Source organism: Salmo trutta, chromosome 12 (genome assembly GCF_901001165.1).
Source record: "Salmo trutta chromosome 12, fSalTru1.1, whole genome shotgun sequence".
NCBI lineage: Eukaryota > Metazoa > Chordata > Actinopteri > Salmoniformes > Salmonidae > Salmo > Salmo trutta.
In genome coordinates, this window is record NC_042968.1 from 63,704,311 (window position 1) to 63,724,127 (window position 19,817).

The following is a 19,817-nucleotide window of genomic DNA, read 5'->3' on the forward strand; positions in this document are numbered from 1 at the left end:
AACACCTGCAATTTGGAGCTGCCTTACTCAAAAAAGCAAAAAAAAGAGACCATATTTGTATGCAACTTTATTAACTCAATGATTTATTTTTTACATTGTTTGACAAACTGATATCTGACACATATTAATGCCAAAATAACATGCAAAACAGGCAGAAAACTAATTATAATATACACTACCGGTCAAAGTTTTAGAACACCTACTCATTCAAGGGTTTTTCATTATTTTACTATTTTCTACATTGTAGAATAATGTGAAGAATGAAATAACACATATGGAATCATGTAGTAACCAAAAAAGTGTTAAACAAATCAAAATATATTTTATATTTGAGATTCTTCAAATAGCCACCCTTTGCCTTGATGACAGCTTTGCACACTCCTCCAGACGTGATTTTTGGCATTCAGGCCTAAGAGTTCAATCTTGGTTTCATTAGACCAGAGAATCTTGTTTCTTAAGATGCCTTTTGGCATACTCCAAGCGGGCTGTCATGTGCCTTTTACTGAGGAGTGGCTTCCGTCTGGCCAATCTCCCATAAAGGCCAGATTGGTGGAGTGCTGCAGAGATGGTGGTCCTTCTTGAAGTTTCTCCCATCTCAACAGAAGAACTCTAGTGCTCTGTCAGAGTGACCATCGGGTCTTGGTCAACTCCCTGACCAATAACCTATCACTCAACGTCAACAAAACAAAGGAGATGATTGTGGACTTCAGGAAACAGCAGAGGGAGCACCCCCCTCTCCACATCGACGGGACTGCAGTGGAGAAGGTGGAAAGCTTCAAGTTCCTCGGCTTACACATCACTGACAAACTAAAATGGTCCACCCACACAGACAGTGTGGTGAAAAAGGCACAACAGCGCCTGTCAGAGGCTGAAGAATTGTGGCTTGGCATCTAAAACCCTCACAAACTTTTACAGATACACAATTGAGAGCATCCTGTCAGGCTGTATCACCGCTTGGTACGGCAACTGCACTGCCCACAAACACAGGGCGCTCCAGAGGGTGGTGTGGTCTGCCCAACGCATCACCGGGGGCAAACTACCTACCCTCCAGGACACCTACAGCACCCAATGTCACAGGAAGGTCAAAAAGATCATCAAGGACAACAACCACAGAGCCACTGCCTGTTCACTATCATCCAAAAGGCGAGGTCAGTACAGATGCATCAAATCTAGGATTGAGAGACTGAAAAGCAGCTTCTATCTCAAGGCCATTAGACTGTTAAATAGCCATCACTAGCGCATTAGAGGCTGCTGCCTATATACATAGACTTGAAATCACTGGCCACTTTAATAAATGGAACACTAGTTCCTTTATTAATGTTTAAATATCTTGCATTACTCATCTCATATGTATATACTGTATTCTATACTATTCTACTGTATCTTAGACTATGCCGCTCTGACATTGCTCGTCCATATATTTATATATTCTAATTTCATTCCTTTACTTAGATTTGTGTATATTGGGTATATGTTGTGAAATTGTTAGATATTAATGCACTGTCAGAGCTTGAAACATAAGCCTTTCGCTACACCGCTACACCCGTATGTGACCAATCAAATTTTATTTGATGATTTTATTTGATTTTCTCCCCCGATTTGCTCAGTTTGGCCGGGCGGCCAGCTCTAGGAAGAGTCTTGATGGTTCCGACCTTCTTCCATTTAAGAATGATGGAGGCCACTGTGTTCTTGGGGATATTCAATGCCGCAGACATTTTTTGGTACCCTTCCCCAGATATGTGCCTCCACACAATCATGTCTTGGAAACCTACAGACTATTCCTTCGACCTCATGGCTTGGTTTTTGCTCTAACATGCACTGTCAGCTGTGGGATCTTATAGAGACAGGTGTGTCCCTTTCTAATTCATGTCCAATCAATTGAATTTACCACAGGTGGACCCCAATCAAGTTGTAGAAACATCTCAAGGATGATCAGTGGAAACAGGATGCACCTGAGCTCAATTTCGAGTCTCATAGCAAAGAGTCTGAATAATTACAGTACTAGTCAAAAGTTTGGACACACCTATTGATTCAAGGGTTTTTCTTAATTTTTTACTATTTTCTACGTTGTAGAATGGTGAAGACATCAAAACTATGAAATAACGCATGAATGACGCGTCGCCACTGTTGATGACGCTATGCAGGTCTCTCTCTACCGCTCCTGCTGTCTCAACCTCTGAATGCTCAGCTACGAAAAGCCAACTGACAGTTACTTCTGAGGTGCTGACCTGGTGCACCCTCTATAACCACTGTGTGAACATCTTGAAGAACAATCTGGCCTTAATGGCCATGTACTCTTATAATCTCCCCCGGCACAGCCAGAAGAGGACTGGCCAACCCTCAGAGCCTGGTTCCTCTCTAGGTTTCTTTCTAGGTTCTTGCATTTCTAGAGAGTTTTTCCCAGCAACCGTGCTTCTACATCTGCACTGCTTGCTTTTTGGGGTTTTAGGCTGGGTTTCTGTATAAGCACTTTGTGACAACTGCTGAGGTAAATTTAAAATATATTTTGATTGATGATGATGATGATGATGATGGGGATGATGATCATCCTCATCATCACCACCTCCATTGCCATATTTTTACTTTACTACTGTGTAAAGTGCATGTTCAATGCTTAGCTATTGTATGTGTTCATCTGTATAAGTGTATTAGATCTGACATAGAAGGCTGTGTGTGTGTTTAAGTGATGGAAAGAGCCCAGGGAGGAAGTGGGGTTAGCTGGAGCAACAGCAAAGTCCTCAGTTTAGTCTAGAATACACAACAACTCTACGTCATTGACCCCAACCAGGAACACTGTACAACACCCCAGCCAATCACCTCTGCCATCCCAGAGCCTATTTCCTGCCACAGTGGGGGAGAGGAAATCCCGCTATGCAAATCAGGTGGGTCAGGAAGTGGGCTTGCTTCTCCCCGGCACACCATTTCATTACCTGTCACATTACAGAGGAGAGGGAATAAAGATGAAACAAAAGCGAGGACAAAGAGCAAATTGCCCCCATAGCCGCCTGCCACCGCTCCTCCTGCACACATATCCATCCACCACGCTTGAAAGACCACGGGGACACCACCCCGTCGAGGTACACCCACGCCTCTCACTCTCTCTCTCCTTGCTAGAGTCAGAGCCAGGGTCCTCTAGGGCCTGCTCCATTGTGCCTGAGGAAAATTGCCAATATGGGGCAGCCTGATTGAACACTGAAGGCAGGAGTTGTATAAAGAAGCTGATTTGCTATTCATTACCTCTCCCTCATTCCTTCCCTCTCTCCCACCCTTTCTCCCTCTCCTCCTCCTCTCCCTCGGTACTTCTCAGCCTGACTTCTCTGCCGCTCTCGAAGTCTGTTACCTTTCATAGGTTAGCTTTCCTGATCTTTCCACCTCTCTTCGCTCCCTCTGTGTCTCCCAACACACTCTCTCTCTCCTCCCTCTCCTCCCTCTCAGTATTCCCTCATATATGTCTCTTTCACTTCATCTCTCTATGAACTCTTTCCATCTCACTCCGCCCTCTCTACACCCTTCCGCAGCCTTCACTCATCTCTCTCTCTCTCTCTCTCTTCAACTCTCTGTGTCTGTTTATCCCCACTGTTGAGACTGCCGTGGCTAAGCTGGGTGGATAGACTGTGGCTCTCTCAGTTTGCTGTGGCCCTATGTGGGATCATCGCTTGTCAGACTGACAATACTGCAAATAGTGCACAACTGCCAGGTTTGCCGACGGATTAACACACACCTGCATAAATCCTCAACAAAAAGCCTCCCTGGGTCCTGGGAGTCCCTGAGCTAGCTGTCAAACTGAATGCCTGATTACAAGTGATAGAGCAAATGAGGCAGCGAAGTCACGAATGAATAAAAGAAGCAACACAGAAAAATAAACTATAAATGTGTCTGGCTCGTTCCTCACTGACTGGCATGGCATCATGCAGTGTTGGCGTATACTGTATGCCTTCAATCTGTTTATTTTGTGCTTTTCAAAAAGTGCACGAGTGGCTGTAGGATCAAGTCTTACAATGACAATTGTTTTTTTCTACCAATGCAGTTGAGGGCAATTGGATCTGGTGGTTATGACCAATGCAAAATGACTTATAAATTCAGCAAAAAAAGAAACGTCCTCTCTCTGTCAACTGCGTTTAATTTCAGTAAAATTAACGTGTAAATATTTGTATGAACATAACAAGATTCAACAACTCAGACATAAACTGAACAAGTTCCATAGACATGTGACTAACAGAAATTGAATAATGTGTCCCTGAACAAACGGGGGGGGTTCAAAATCAAAAGTTACAGTCAGTATCTGGTGTGGCCACCAGCTGCATTAAGTACTGCAGTGCATCTCCTCCTCATGGACTGCACCAGATTTGACAGTTCTTGCTTTGAGATGTTACCCCACTCTTCCACCAAGGCACCTGCAAGTTCGCGGACATTTCTGAGGGGAATGGCCCTAGCCTTCACATCCCATTTTGAAGGCATTGAAGGCATTTTGATATCACTATAGCAGAGGTGGGATCAAATTGGGTGAATTTGCAGTCATGGATCTTAGAATTTACTCATTAAACTTCATATTTCATATCACCAGATTGGGGAAAAGCCACCATTACCAAATATATTCATCAAAATACTATCTCTCCACCAAACCCAACAGTATGTAATTGAAGAAGAGCATCTTTGGCACTCTGTGGAATTTCTCATATTTAATTATTCAAGTACTTGCATCGTCTCGAAGTAAAACAACATGAACATAGCTTTGCGTCAAATGCACTATAAACAATGTTGCTAAGACAAGTCATCCAGGTTGGTTGCCACATTACCTTGGCAGGCAGTTCTGTCATGTTTTGGTAGTAAACAATGCAGCATTTCTTCCTATTAATGCCAGTGCTGCTAAACACTGCATAATTTTCTTACATTCATGCCAATGTTAACAATAGCTTCACTGTAACATATTATCTACAGTTTCATCTTGTAATATGATGCATCTTGCACATAGTTTGAATATCTGCAAGTCGTTTTCATATATATGTTTTTGTACAGTTGTTGACCTCTAGCAAGGTAAATCAATCCGTGGCCTTTCTTGTTCTGAATACATTGTGTATTATATAATCATCACTGGGGTTAATGGGATCCATTTTTCTAAAATCACGCTTGATGACTGAAAAGGTTCTCCGGAAGAAATATTCTACATTTCATGGTGATAGGCTAAATGTAATCATACTCTGAGAGAATATGGCATACTCAGGAATTCAATTTTCTGGTCGTTAAAAAGCAATCCACAAAAAGGCAACACTAATCAAAAACTCTAGGATAATTTCGAAGCTTTGAGAATCCGATTGAATATTTAAGTGTTGGGCTGTTGCCGGAGTCATGTGAGAGTTGAGAGGGAAAACCAATTTTCTGAGCCTGTCCAGTCGAGAGGTTGTCTGTAACTTGTGGAAAACCATCGCTGTGACTTTTACACCAATTTATATTCATATTGCTCACAGAGGCCATAACTCTCCCAAACCTGACCAAACCTCTCAAAGAGATCTACCATATGCTGTGTTAAAACCCAGGAATCTCCAACTCCATGTACATGGGAAGCTAGTGGGTGTGCAGGATTTTGTTTCAACCCTGCACTACTACAGCTGTTTCAAACAATCAACCCACTAGGCACACCATGTCATTTCAACGTGGATAATTGGGTAATATTTGGTTGCATCGTTGATCAATTAGATTGCATATTCTCCAACTCACTCAAAAAGACAGCCAAAAGTTAGCTGAATTTCAAATGTCTATCACTGTGCTTTCAACCATTTAAAAGCACAACAAAATTCTAATTGGAATAAACTGTCAGATATTTTGTTTATTTATACAACAGATTAATGTGTTATCACTGTGTTTTATCTAATAGAAGAACCAAATGACATGGATTACAGTTAAATAATAAGGCAGAGGCAGTAACAATGAGGCAGCAACAATGAATTACATATTTTCCTTACAACTTCATTTTGATAAGTAAATTCATACGATTTCATTCTTCCGCCAGAAGATATTGTACAGTCCTGACCAAAATCTTTTTTGTTGTTGTTATTTTTGTCATGTTGCTACAGATGCGACCAAGTTGTTAATTATTTTTGCATAGTTGCTATGCAAAAGGACTGGTTGTCCGTTCTAAATAAAATCATAGCGACATAGTAGAAATTCGGCAGGGTGGATTTTTCTTGTGTCAAACTTTCTATAGTGACAAATGATGATGAAAACGTTGTTTTTCAAATAAATCATGATTGCCAAATTATTTTGAAGTTACGCGGGGCACGTGATGTCACCGCATAACTATAAAGCTCCACTCCACATTTAATTCTAAATGTCTACTGCTTGCAAAATATTTTTTTAACTATAGCCGTGGCAATACGTTGGCACATGGGAATTATTAGAATATGGCAACTATTAGTCAATTATTACATTCTATCCATGCTGGCTTTCGCAGGCTACCTGAGATATGAAACAGATAGGTGGGAGGGCATACAGCACGGTTTACCAAACTCGGTCAATTTTGTTTTTTGCCCTAGCACTACACAGCTGATCCAAATAATCAACTAATCATGAAGCTTTGAATCAGCTGTGTAGTGTTAGAGCAAACTCCAAAGCGTGCACCCCTTGGTGTCCCGAGGACTGATTTTGGGAAACGCTGGCATACAGGCTGTCGCCAATTTATTAATGCATAATTTGCCTAAATGGGTAATGGAAACACTTGGTGTGAAGATTCTACGCAAATAATTACAGTATTTGTGAAGATCTCCACAGACCTATGCATGCTATCTTCATTTTTTTTATTTTACAAGGCAAGTCAGTTTAGAACAAATTCTTATTTTCAATGACGGCCTAGGAACAGTGGGTTAACTGCCTTGTTCATCGGCAGAAGGACAGATTTTTACCTTGTCAGCTCGAGGATTCGTTCTTGCAACCTTTCAGTTACTAGTCCAACGCTCTAACCACTAGGCTACCTGAAGCTTTATATAAATACCTAAGAAGAAATGGAAAATTACACTGAATTCAAAACGTGGCCATGGCTGTGTTAATCATTTTAAGGTTGAATGTTACAAGAATACAACTAAATCAAACTTTAAATCCTATTGTTTAACTTAGATTATTGGATGAGATGGAGACGTGATTACAAAATATCTGTTATAAATTTATAGACAAACTGGAATTAAAGGCAGACTATGTCAGACTATGTCAGTGGCACAGATGAAACTATCCAAGCAGTGTTTATTTGTTTGTGTTGACAAGCAAACACAATTCAATATCACTAGGCTTATTGTATTGTCTATTTTTTGTTGATTTCTGTGTTGAATTGAAACAATAGCTGTTGATGAATTTGCAAATGCTATATAGTCTTAAAAGGCATCATTGATGATATATGAGTGATAAAGTATAGGTACATTTAATTTGCTCTGTTAAACCTACCCTTTGGAATGACTTCGATAAAAACTAAGTATATTCAATGTTGCTAAGTGTACAGTGGCTTTCGAAAGTATTCACCCCCTTGACATTTTTCCTATTTTGTTGCCTTACAACCTGGAATTAAAATAGATTTTTGGGGGGTTTGTATCATTTGATTTACATAACATGCCTACCACTTTGAAGATGCAAAATATTTTTTATGTGAATTTGAGCATGCATAACTATTCACACCCCCAAAGTCAATACGTTGTAGAGTCACCTTTTGCAGCAATTACAGCTGTCTCTTGGGGTATGTCTCTTTTAGCTTGGCACATCTAGCCACTGGGATTTCTACCCATTATTCAAGGCAAAACTGCTCCAGCTCCTTCAAGTTGGATGGGTTCTGCTGGTTTACAGCAATCTTTAAGTCATACCACAGATTCTCAATTGGATTGAGGTCTGGGCTTTGCCATTCCAAGACATTTTAAATGTTTCCCCTTCAGCCATTTGAGTGTTGCTTAGGGTCATTGTCCTGCTGGAAGGTGAACCTCCGTCCCAGTCTCAAATCTCTGGAAGACTGAAACAGGTTTCCCCTCAAGAATTTCCCTGTATTTAGCACCATCCATCATTCCTCCAATTCTGACCAGTTTCCCAGTCCCTGCCGATGAAAAACATCCCCTCAGCTTGATGCTGCCACCACCATGCTTCACTGTGGGGATGGTATTCTCGGGGTGATGAGAGGTGTTGGGTTTGCGGCAGAAATAGCGTTTTCCTTGATGGACAAAAGCTCAATTTTAGTCTCATCTGACAAGAGTACCTTCTTCCATATGTTTAGGGAGTCTCCCACATGCCTTTTGGCGAACACCAAACATGTTTGCTTATTTTGTCTTTAAGCAAAGGCTTTTTTCTGGCTACTCTTCCGTAAAGCCCAGCTGTGTGGAGTGTATGGCTTAAAGTGGTCCTATGGACAGATACTCCAATCTCCGCTGTGGAGCTTTGCAGCTCCTTCAGGGTTATCTTTGGTCTCTTCGTTGCCTCTCTGATTAATGCCCTCCTTGCCTGGTCTATGAGTTTTGGTGGGCGGCCCTCTCTTTGCAGGTTTGTTGTGGTGCCATATTCTTTCCATTTTTTAATAGTGGATTTAATGGTGCTCTGTGGGATGTTCAAAGTTGCGGATATTTTTTTATAACCCAACCCTGATCTGTACTTCTCCACAACTTTGTCGCTGACCTGTTTGGAGAGCTCCGTGGTCTTCATGGTGCCGCTTGCTTGGTGGTGTCCCTTGCTTAGTGGTGTTGCAGACTCTGGGGCTTTTCAGAACAGGTGTATATATACTGAGATCATGTGACATTTAAATTGCACACAGCTGGACTTTATTTTACTAATTATGTGACTTCTGAAGGTAAATGGTTGCACCAGATCTTATTTAGGGGCTTCATAGCAAAGGGGGTGAACACATATGCACGCACCCCTTTTCCGTTTTTTGTTTTTTAAATTTTTAAAAAATAAGTTATTTTTTACATTTCATTTCACCAATTTAAACTATTTTGTGTATGTCCATTACATTAAATCCAAATAAAAATCAATTTAAATGACAGGTTGTAATGCAACAAAATAGGAAAAACGCCAAGGGGGATGAATACTTTTGCAAGGCACTGTAGATCTCTCAACAATTGTTTTATTTTTTTATTTCACCTTTATCTAACCAGGTAGGCCAGTTGAGAACAAGTTCTCATTTACAACTGGTCAAGATAAAGCAAAGCAGTGCGACACAAACACAGAGTTACACATGGGATAAACAAACGTACAGTCAATAACACAATAGAACATTTGATATACAGTGTATGCAAATGTAGAAAGATTAGGGAGGTAATGCAATAAACAGGCCAGAGTGGTGAAATAATTACAATTTAGAAATAATACTGGAGTGGTAGATGTGCAGAAGATGAATGTGCAAGTAGAGATAGTGTGGTGCAAAGGAGCAAAAAAAAAGAACATTATGGGGATGAGGTAGTTGGGTGGGCTATTTACAGATGGGCTATGTACAGGTGCAATGATCGGTACCCTGCTCGGACAGCTGATGCTTAAAGTTAGTGAGGGAGATATAAGACTCCAGCTTCAGTGATTTTTGCAATTCGTTCCAGTCATTGGCAGCAGAGAACGGGAAGGAAAGGCAGTCAAAAGAGGAGTTGGCTTTGGGGATGACCAGTGAAATATACCTGCTAGAGCGCGTGCTATGGGTGGGTGTTGCTATGGTAACCAGTGAGCTGAGATAAGGCGGGGCTTTACCTAGCAAAGACTTATAGATGACCTGGAGCCAGTGGGTTTGGCGACGAATATGAAGCGAGAGCCAGCCAACGAGAGCATGCAGTTCGCAGTGGTGGGTAGTATATGCTTTGGTGACAAAACTGATGGCACTGTGATAGACTACATACAATTTGCTGAGTAGAGTTTTGGAGGCTATTTTGTAAATGACATCGCCGAAGTCGGTAGGATAGTCAGTTTTACGAGGGTATGTTTGGCAGCGTGAGTGAAGGATGCTTTGTTGCGAAATAGGAAGTCGATTCTAGATTTAATTTTGTATTGGAGATGCTTAATGTGAGTCTAACCAGACACCTAGGTATTTGTAGTTGTCAATCAATCATTCTGAAGACATTAGTAATAGTCAGTGACAAACAACTGCCCAGCCTATATTTTTTATCTGATAGTGGCTGTAACGTTCAAGATGTGATGTTGTTTTAAAGGTACAAATTCAACATATTTTATACAAGGTTTGTCTATGTTGAAATTTGGTTACCATGATGACATAATCCTGTGGTTTAAATGTCACCCTCAAAACAACAGTTTGCGTTGATTACTTTTTTCAAATCCAACGTATTTTTCATGTAGATTCAACGTCACAATACGCTGACAAATTACGTTGAAACAATGTTGATTCAACCAGTTTGTGTCCAATGAAGTAATAATGGTCTGCAGTCTGGGCCACAAAAATTTGAAACAGGTGTGTTAGTGCTTGGCTGAAACAAAAGCCTGCACACCAGCACCTCTCTAGGACCGAAGCTGTGCATCTCTACCCCAGACATTATCCTAGTGTTTACTTCCGCCGGGTTATGGATAGGGGTAAGTGCTATTTTTATTGTGTACCATTAGGCTCAGCAAACAATAAACAGTACTGACCAATGACCAGTGAGTATATGATGTGTGTGACGCTCGTCGTCGAAAGGAGTAGACCAAGGTGCAGCTTGGTAAGTGCTCATGATATTTACTTTATTTAACTCAGAACACTAAATCAAAACAAAAACCACGGAAAACGAACGTCACGTTCTGCAGGCTAATACTAGCAATACAAAAACAAGATCCCACAACTGAAAGTGGGAAAAAAGTATGATTCATACTAAGTGCCTAAGTATGATTCCCAATCAGAGACAACGATAGACAGCTGCCTCTGATTGGAAACCATACTAGAACAATAAAGAAAAAGACAACATAGAAATAGAAAACATAGAATAGAACAAAGAACTACAAATCTCGAATGCCCACCCAAATCACACCCTGACCTAACCAAAATAGTGAAACAAAACGTCTCTCTCAGGTCAGGGCGTGACAATGTGGTCATAATATAAAGTGGTATTTCTGTATTTCAATGTAACCATAGTAAAGTGGTCTGGGACACTGTTTCACCAATTAACATGCAGTACGCTACCCACTCTCTGCAGAATTAGGATGTGAGTGCTTTAAATCTAACAATTAATTTGTTCAGTCAGCTTTTAAATTTACATCAAAGGTTAAAGCCAGATATCAAAAGTCAACCGTTTTAATAGCTTAATTAGTTATATACTCTTTCTCTATCTGCGATGCTGCAATTCTAACCATCAAAGCGTTATTTGAATGAGTCAATTCATGCAAAACGCAAATCAAGTGTAGGTCAAATCGTCATCCTTCTCACTGTAACAATCCATGAAAAAAAATATGTAATCATAACCATGTGGCTCAGAAGCCTCCTTTTTCGGAAGAATAAAGGCTATTTTATTAAAATGAGGCCCAGTAAAAAAAAGGCTAATATATTCAGTGTTTAAATTCTTCAGTAGTGTTTTTCCCTCTGCTCCTTAGTGTGCTGGAGAGTAGTAAGTTGGCCTGGGCTAACCTTACAGTGGAGGGTATCCAAACAACATCAGCATTCAATACACAGGGATTCCCAAACAGAATAGGCTTAGAGAAAGCACAGAGGAGTATACAGCATAACTATGTGTGTGTGCGCGTGTGTATATTCGCACCATGTATGTGCCGTGCACGTGCTGTGTGCGCCCTTGAAAGAAACCTGGTTGGGGTATAAGGAATCTCTCACAGAACAGGAAAACCACATTAGGAAACCCACAAGGCCATCCATTTCCCTACAGCCCCTGTATCACACGCCTGATGACTTCAACCAATTAACATTGAATAACATTAACGTTTCCCCAACCGCCACTGGGTGAAAAGTGTCCATATCAGGGGATACTTTTGATACTCCAGAAAACACAGACCATTTCCAATGCATATTTTTAGTTTTGTGGATATCAACCAGATCCTGGCAAATTCAGAATCAAATTCTGAATTTTCTTCATGTTGACAAATACTGTCTGTATACATTTCTCAGCACATTCAAGATATGAAGCTATATTGATACCAGATACGCTTCTCTTTTCTTTCAATCACAAATCATTTTTGAATTTTCCTCTGGATATCATATATGGCATGGCCGGATATTGACTCATAGCAAGAAGAATTACATATTTTCTGCTGAGGCGTTCCAACTGTAATTTTTTTATTTGGTCGAACTGACAACTGGAGAAACAAAGTAGTGAAAAGCTGTTCAGAAAATAAGTCAAAGAAGTTAACGTTAGTGTAAGGGGTGCGTACTGGCGGCAGAGAAGTCAGGCGCAGGAGAGCAAAAACTGTTTACAACGGCGCAGTTTAATAATAAAAACCACCGGGAACAGAACAATAAATCAATGGGTACAAAACCCATCGCACACCAGAATAACGTGCACAAACACTTCCAAAAAAAAACAATTCCGGACAAGGACTTGGGGGGAACAGAGGGTTAAATACACAACATGTAATGACGGAATTGAAACCAGGTCTGTTGGAAGACAAGACAAAAGAAATGGAAAATGAAAAGTGGATCGATGATGGCTAGAAGACCGGCGACGCTGACCGCTGAACGCCACCCGAACAAGGAGAGGAACCAACTTCGGTGGAAGTCGTGACAGTTAGAGTGAGAAGCTACACTGTAAACCCGAACAGTACTATTCAATAATTGGATTAAGTTCTGTAAACATAACTGTTTTAGGTTCCCATAACATGCACCTCACTTTTGTTTTCATGAGACTGGTATTTTTTTATTCAGATGAAATGTATCGGAGAGTTTATGTAAAAAGGACTTCTGATGATAGATTGACAGGCACACATCTGTCAAGTTTGACCTTGATTACGTCTGACATATACGTTGATGTTCAAAGGCATGCATGTGGCATTTCAAAATCTTTCCAACATGGCGGACGGTCCCCGCGACAGTGGATAATTTCTTAATGGTAAAAATGTATTAATGATTATTAACTGTATCCTGCGTGTATGATTTATCGAACTTCGAATGGATATCAGTCAAGCTAGCAATCTGGTTAACTGGCAAGTGCCAGGCAGGGCTAACGTTAGCTAGGCACCAGGTAGGTTAGCTGGCTAAAGCTAGCTAGCTAATGTTAGATAGTATGATTTGAAAATGCCGGTGGTGGGGAAGTAACGTTAGGTAGCGTTGATGATACATAGGGTTCACATGGTAAGTTAATTACTTTGCTTCAAAGGATAACAGTAGCTATACATTTTAATGTTTGAACATCATTTGTATGGTAGCGTTTCTTTGGAGAATATATCCATTGTCAAGATCTCTATCCCTATCCGAATTGCAAAATGCTCCAAACATGTTAGCTAGGTAGTTAAATTACCAACACGCTGTAAAAAAATGTTGATGGATAACGTTAACTAGCTAGTTGCTTAAACATAAGGATTTGGGCATCATTTGTGCAAAAAAAAAAAAAATCTGAAGCATATTTTGTCAAATGTTGGTTATGTGCAACTATGTTGGCTTGCTAGCTAGCTAGCTACCTCATTTGGCGCATGTCTGTAATTGCTGAGTGCAATGTGACAGGTGCCCAAAATGGCACACTCTAAGCTTGATTCAATGGCATGCTGCCTAATTACAAGGCAGTACGTAGATTTTTGAAAGTTAAACGAATTCTGAATTAGATATGTACATATGCTTAATATTTGGCTTGGGTATGAACCATAAATCTAAATTTATGAATATAATTTTCTGTAATTCTCTGAATGAACAGTAGCAGACCTACATACTTTGACATAAAGACTAGTTTCCAACCCTTAGAATGCTACCACAACAAATTGTAATACTAATTCTTTAGTGACACTTTCTCTCTACAGGCCTGACTGAAGGATGTTGGGGCTCTAGACAGAAGGTCAGTAGTTAAAAGTAATATTAGGTTGAAATTACCTGAGATGGACAACATAAGTTGTGGGGGGCTGAAAAATTGTTCAGATATATCTTGTGAATAACAAAATGTATTTTTTCTGCAGTCACTTTGTGTCATGGTATGTAGAACATCTTTGTTCCTACGACCTATCATCTTGTCACGTCCTGACCAGTAGAGGGTGTAGTTGGGTCAGGACGTGGCAGAAGAGTCTGTGTGTTTGTGTTGTTTCATTAATTTTGGCCGTGTGACTTCCAATCAGCCACAGCTGTAGAGGGTTGTGGCTGATTGGGAGTCACACATAAGTGGCCTACTTTGCCTTTTGGGGTTGTGGGGAATTGTTGTGTGCACTGCTGCGTTTTGTTTGAGCCTGCCACGCTGTTGGGAGTATTGTTTGTTGTTTTGTTTGTTTCAAGTGGATGCTCTACTCCTTTTGTTTGAACATTAAAAAATATGAGTATCCATACTTCCGCTGCGCCTTGGTCCAAGTTTCACTGAAGACAACTGTGACAGAATTCCCCACCAACACACGACCAAGCAGCGGAAGAAGGCTGGCGAGGTAAGGGAGACCGAGAGGCACCCCCAATAATTTTTTAGGGAGGGGCACAAGGGGAGTGTTGCGGGGCAAGAATGGAGCCCCAGGCCAGCTCCCCGCACTAGCATGGAGGTGCGTGGTCACAATCGGGTACGCCCAGTACCAGCACCACGCACCAGGCTTCAAGTGCGTGAACCCAGCCTTGCCAGTCAACAGTCGTCAGTGCGGCCCGCCAGTCAACAGTCGTCAGAGCTGCCCGCCAGTCAACAGTCGTCAGAGCTGCCCGCCAGTCAACCATTACCAGAGCTGCCCGCCAGTCAACAGTCGTCAGAGCTGCCCGCCAGTCAACAGTCGTCAGAGCTGCCCGCCAGTCAACCATTACCAGAGCTGCCCGCCAGTCAACAGTCGTCAGAGCTGCCCGCCAGTCAACAGTCGTCAGAGCTGCCCGTCAGTCAACAGTCGCCAGAGGTCAGACTGCGCTGAACTGCCGGAGCGGCCAGACTGCGCTGAACTGCCGGAGCGGCCAGACTGCCCTGAACTGCCGGAGCGGCCAGACTGCCCTGAACTGCCGGAGCGGCCAGACTGCCCTGAACTGCCGGAGCGGCCAGACTGCCCTGAACTGCCGGAGCGGCCAGACTGCCCTGAACTGCCGGAGCGGCCAGACTGCCCTGAACTGCCGGAGCGGCCAGACTGCCCTGAACTGCCGGAGCGGCCAGACTGCCCTGAACTGCCGGAGCGGCCAGACTGCCCAGACTGTCCCGAGCTGCCAGACTGCCCAGACTGTCCCGAGCTGCCAGACTGCCCAGACTGTCCCGAGCTGCCAGACTGCCCAGACTGTCCCGAGCTGCCAGACTGCCCAGACTGTCCCGAGCTGCCAGACTGCCCAGACTGTCCCGAGCTGCCAGACTGCCCAGACTGTCCCGAGCTGCCAGACTGCCCAGACTGTCCCGAGCTGCCAGACTGCCCAGACTGTCCCGAGCTGCCAGACTGCCCAGACTGTCCCGAGCTGCCAGACTGCCCAGACTGTCCCGAGTTGCCAGACTGCCCAGACTGTCCCGAGTTGCCAGACTGCCCAGACTGTCCCGAGTTGCCAGACTGCCCAGACTGCCCCGAGTTGCCAGACTGCCCCGACTGCCGGGAAAGGCCAGAACCGGAGCCACCTCCTGATATAGGTGGGTTGGGGAGGGGGGGTGTAGCACAGTGCCGTCGTTGACGGCAGCCACCCTCCCTTCCCTCCCTTTAGTAGAGGGGAATTTTTGTTTTGTTGGTTGGGGTTGTTTTTCTTTTTGGGTTTTTGTTTTAAGGTGCTTCCGGGGTTAGCACCTTTAAGGGGGGGGTACTGTCACGTCCTGACCAGTAGAGGGTGTAGTTGGGTCAGGACGTGGCAGAAGAGTCTGTGTGTTTGTGTTGTTTCATTAATTTTGGCCGTGTGACTTCCAATCAGCCACAGCTGTAGAGGGTTGTGGCTGATTGGGAGTCACACATAAGTGGCCTACTTTGCCTTTTGGGGTTGTGGGGAATTGTTGTGTGCACTGCTGCGTTTTGTTTGAGCCTGCCATGCTGTTGCTGTTGGGAGTATTGTTTGTTGTTTTGTTTGTTTCAAGTGGATGCTCTACTCCTTTTGTTTGAACATTAAAAAATATGAGTATCCATACTTCCGCTGCGCCTTGGTCCTATTTCACTGAAGACAACTGTGACACATCTACACAAGTTAGCCTGTCTGTCCAATTGCAATCTGAGCTCAACGACATTGTCAACTTGCTTTCGGAAAGTATTTAGACCCCTTGACGTTTCCCCATTTTGTTAGGTTACAACTTATTATACAATTCATAAAATATATTTTTTTCAAAATATTTTTTTGCTCTCAATCTACACACAATACCCCATAATCACAAAGTTTTGCTAATTTATTAAAAATACAAAACTGATATTACATTTACAGAAGTATTCAGACCCTTTACTCTGTACTTCGTTGAAGCACCTTAGGCAACGATTACAGCCTTGAGTCTTCTTGGGTATGACGCTACAAGCTTGGCACACCTGTATTTGGGGAGATTCTCCCATTCTTCTCTGCAGATCCTCTCAAGCTCTGTCAGATTGGATGGGGAGCGTCGCTGCACAGCTATATTCACATCTCTCCAGAGATTGGCTTCAAATCCGGGCTTTGGCTGGACGACTCAAGGACATTCAAAGACTTGTCCCGAAGCCACTCCTGCGTTGTCTTGGCTGTGTACTTAGGGTTGTTGGAAGGTGAACCTTCACCCCAGTCTGAGGTCCTGAGTTTTCATCAAGGATCTCTCCATATTTTGTTCTGTTCATCTTTCCCTCGATCCTGACTAGTCTCCCAGTCCCTGCCGCTTTTTGTAAAAAGGGGTCTGAATACATTCCGAATGGACTGTATATAGATAAAGATAAACCCTTACATTGAACTTTTTCGCCCAGTGCGCTTCACACCAACTGTGACATCACTCACATTCCCTCCAATCACAATGAAATATTATTCTCCCCGCTATATTCAAGCAATCTCGATGGCTAAAAAACAAAGTTGAAGGACCTACAGTGCCTTGAAAAATGATTCATCCTCCTTGGCCTTTTTCCTATTTTGTTGCATTACAACCTATAATTTAAATTAATTTTGAATTGGATTTAATGTAATGGACTTACACAAAATAGTTTAAAGTGATGAAGTGAAATGGAAAAAATAACTTAAAGTCCACCTGTGTGCAATCTAAGTGTCACATGATCTGTCACATGACCTCAGTATATATACACCTGTTCTGAAAAGCCCTTAGAGTCTGCAACACCACTAAGCAAGGGGCACCACCAAGCAAGCGGCACCATGAAGACCAAGGAGCTCTCCAAACAGGTCAGGGACAAAGTTGTGGAGAAGTAGATCAGGGTTGGGTTATAAAAAAATATCAGAAACTTTGAACATCCCACAGAGCACCATTAAATCCATTATTAAGAAATTGAAAGAATATGGCACCACAACAAACCTGCCAAGAGAGGGCCGCCCACCAAAACTCACAGACCAGGCAAGGAGGACATTAATCAGAGAGGCAACAAAGAGACCAACGATAACCCTGAAGGAGCTGCAAAGCTCCACAGCGGAGATTGGAGTATCTGTACATAGGACCACTTTAAGCCGTACACTCCACACAGCTGGGCTTTACGGAAGAGTGGCCAGAAAAAAGCCATTGCTTAAAGACAAAAAAGGCAAACACATGTGGTGTTTGCCAAAAGGCATGTGGGAGACTCCCTAAACATATGGAAGAAGGTACTCTGGTCAGATGAGACTAAAATTGAGCTTCTTGTCCATCAAGGATAACGCCAATTCTGGAGCAAACCCATCACCCCGAGAATACCTTCACCACAATGAAGCATAGCGGTGGCAGCATCAAGCTGTGGAGATGTTTTTCATTGGCAGGCACTGGGAAACTGGTCAGAATTGAAGGAATGATGGATGGCGCTAAATACAGGGAAATTCTTGAGGGAAACCTGTTTCAGTCTTCCAGAGATTTGAGACTGGGACAGAGGTTCACCTTCCAGCAGGACAATGGCCCTAAGCATACTGCTATAGCAACACTTGAATGGTTTAAGGGGAAACATTTAAATGTCTTGGAATGGCCTAGTCAAAGCCCAGACCTCAATCCAATTGAGAATCTGTGGTATGACTTAAAGATTACTGTAGACCAGCGGAACCCATCCAACTTGAAGGAGCTGGAGCAGTTTTGCCTTGAATAATGGGCAAAAATCCCAGTGGCTAGATGTGCCAAGCTAATAGAGACATACCCCAAGAGACTTGCAGCTGTAATTGCTGCAAAAGGTGACTCTACAAAGTATTGCTCAAGCATGCTCAAGTTTTCTATTTTTTGTTTTATTTCTTGTTCGTTTCACACACAATTTTTGTTTTGCATCTTCAAAGTGGTAGGTATGTTGTGTAAATCAAATGATACACCGAACAAAAATATAAACATATCATGCAAAAATGTCATATATTTAACTGAGTTACAGTTCACATCACTGGAAATACAGATATGCCTCTGTCACAGAAAACCAGTCAGTATCTGGTGTGCGACAGATTGTTTATTTTTATTTTTTGGGGGGGGGGGGGTTATTAGGACCCTCCTTAGCTGTTGCGAGAGCAGCAGCTACTCTTCCTGCGGTCCATACAAAACATGAAACATAGGGGCCTCCCGACTGGCGGGGCATCACTACAGCGGGGCATCACTACAGCCTTGGGTTCAATCCCAGGATGTGTCACAGCCGCCGTGACCTGGAGACCAATGAGACGGTGCACAATTGGCCCAGCGTTGTCCGGGTTAGGGGAGGATTTGGCCAGCTGGGATTTCCTTGTCTCATCGTGCTCTAGCGATTCCTTGTGGTGTGCCGGGCGCCTGCAAGCGGACTTTGGTCATCAGTTGGAACGTGTTTTCTCCATATCCGCAGCAGAACTCCAAGGTGAACAGCCTCCGGCATGTTAGAACAATGTAGGTAAGGCAAGTCGGCAAGTCAGATCCGTAACTTCAGGATAAGGATTGGGCAGGGTCGGTCGGGCTGGGGGCGAAGCGGGGGTGCGCAGCGGGGCTTGAGCCACGGCTGGGGGAGCAGTCGCTGCATCGCCATCCTCTTGCCTGGCTCGAGGGCTCTCATGCGGGGGTTCTGTGTCCGCCGGTGGGCCAGTGGGAGGTTGGGTCCGGCGGTTGGTGGCGGTGACTCTGGAAGCGTGCCGGGCCCTTTTCACTGATCTCCCTAGCTATGGTGATCGCCAGCACCGTTCACGTAGGGTCTCCGGCCAGTGCCTAGCAGCCGACTTAGAACTGGTGCAGACTAGGGGAATCCGACTGTTTAATTAAAACAAAGCATCATGAAGGCCCGAGGTGGATGTTGACACAATGTAATTTCTGCCCAGTGTCAAAGTGAAGAAATTCAATGAAGCGCGGGTAAACGGCAGGAGTAACTATGACTCTCTTAAGGATACCTTAGCTCAGGATGATAGTTAAACAGGCAATAAGATGTAATACAACTGTAAAAAACGATTGCAGGTCGGAGGACCATCATGCAAGTGCAGGTTGGAGGGCCATCAAGCTAAACAGGCCTATGAGACAGGGCCATACCCTCTAGAGTTTGCAAAGAGGGAGGCGATAACGTATGAGAACCTAACCGTGAGAGGCGCATGGGCGCGGCAAATAGGATGTACCTCCTATTCATCTAAAAAGTGTGTCCCATGTTGCGGGGACTCTGGGGGTAATAATTACCCTCATGGTGACTAGCAGTGCGGCTTTTGGAGGACGGATGGCTCTCGACCATTGCCTCTCCCGAGTCCGTAAGGGAGTTGCAGCAATGGACAAGACTGT

At 43.2% G+C, this 19,817-nt stretch overlaps 1 protein-coding gene and 1 long non-coding RNA gene across 4 annotated transcripts in view; one reads left to right on the plus strand and one right to left on the minus strand.

Annotated features, from left to right (window-relative positions):
* The window catches only part of LOC115203975 (netrin receptor UNC5D-like), a 327,175-nt gene that overhangs the window by 175,774 nt on the left and 131,584 nt on the right, over window positions 1–19,817 (minus strand). The window lies entirely within an intron of this gene.
* On the plus strand, window positions 609–19,437 carry LOC115203976 (uncharacterized). Its single transcript, XR_003880288.1, has 3 exons — window positions 609–619; window positions 2,706–2,708; window positions 19,373–19,437. It is a non-coding gene; the product is annotated as an uncharacterized LOC115203976 (long non-coding RNA).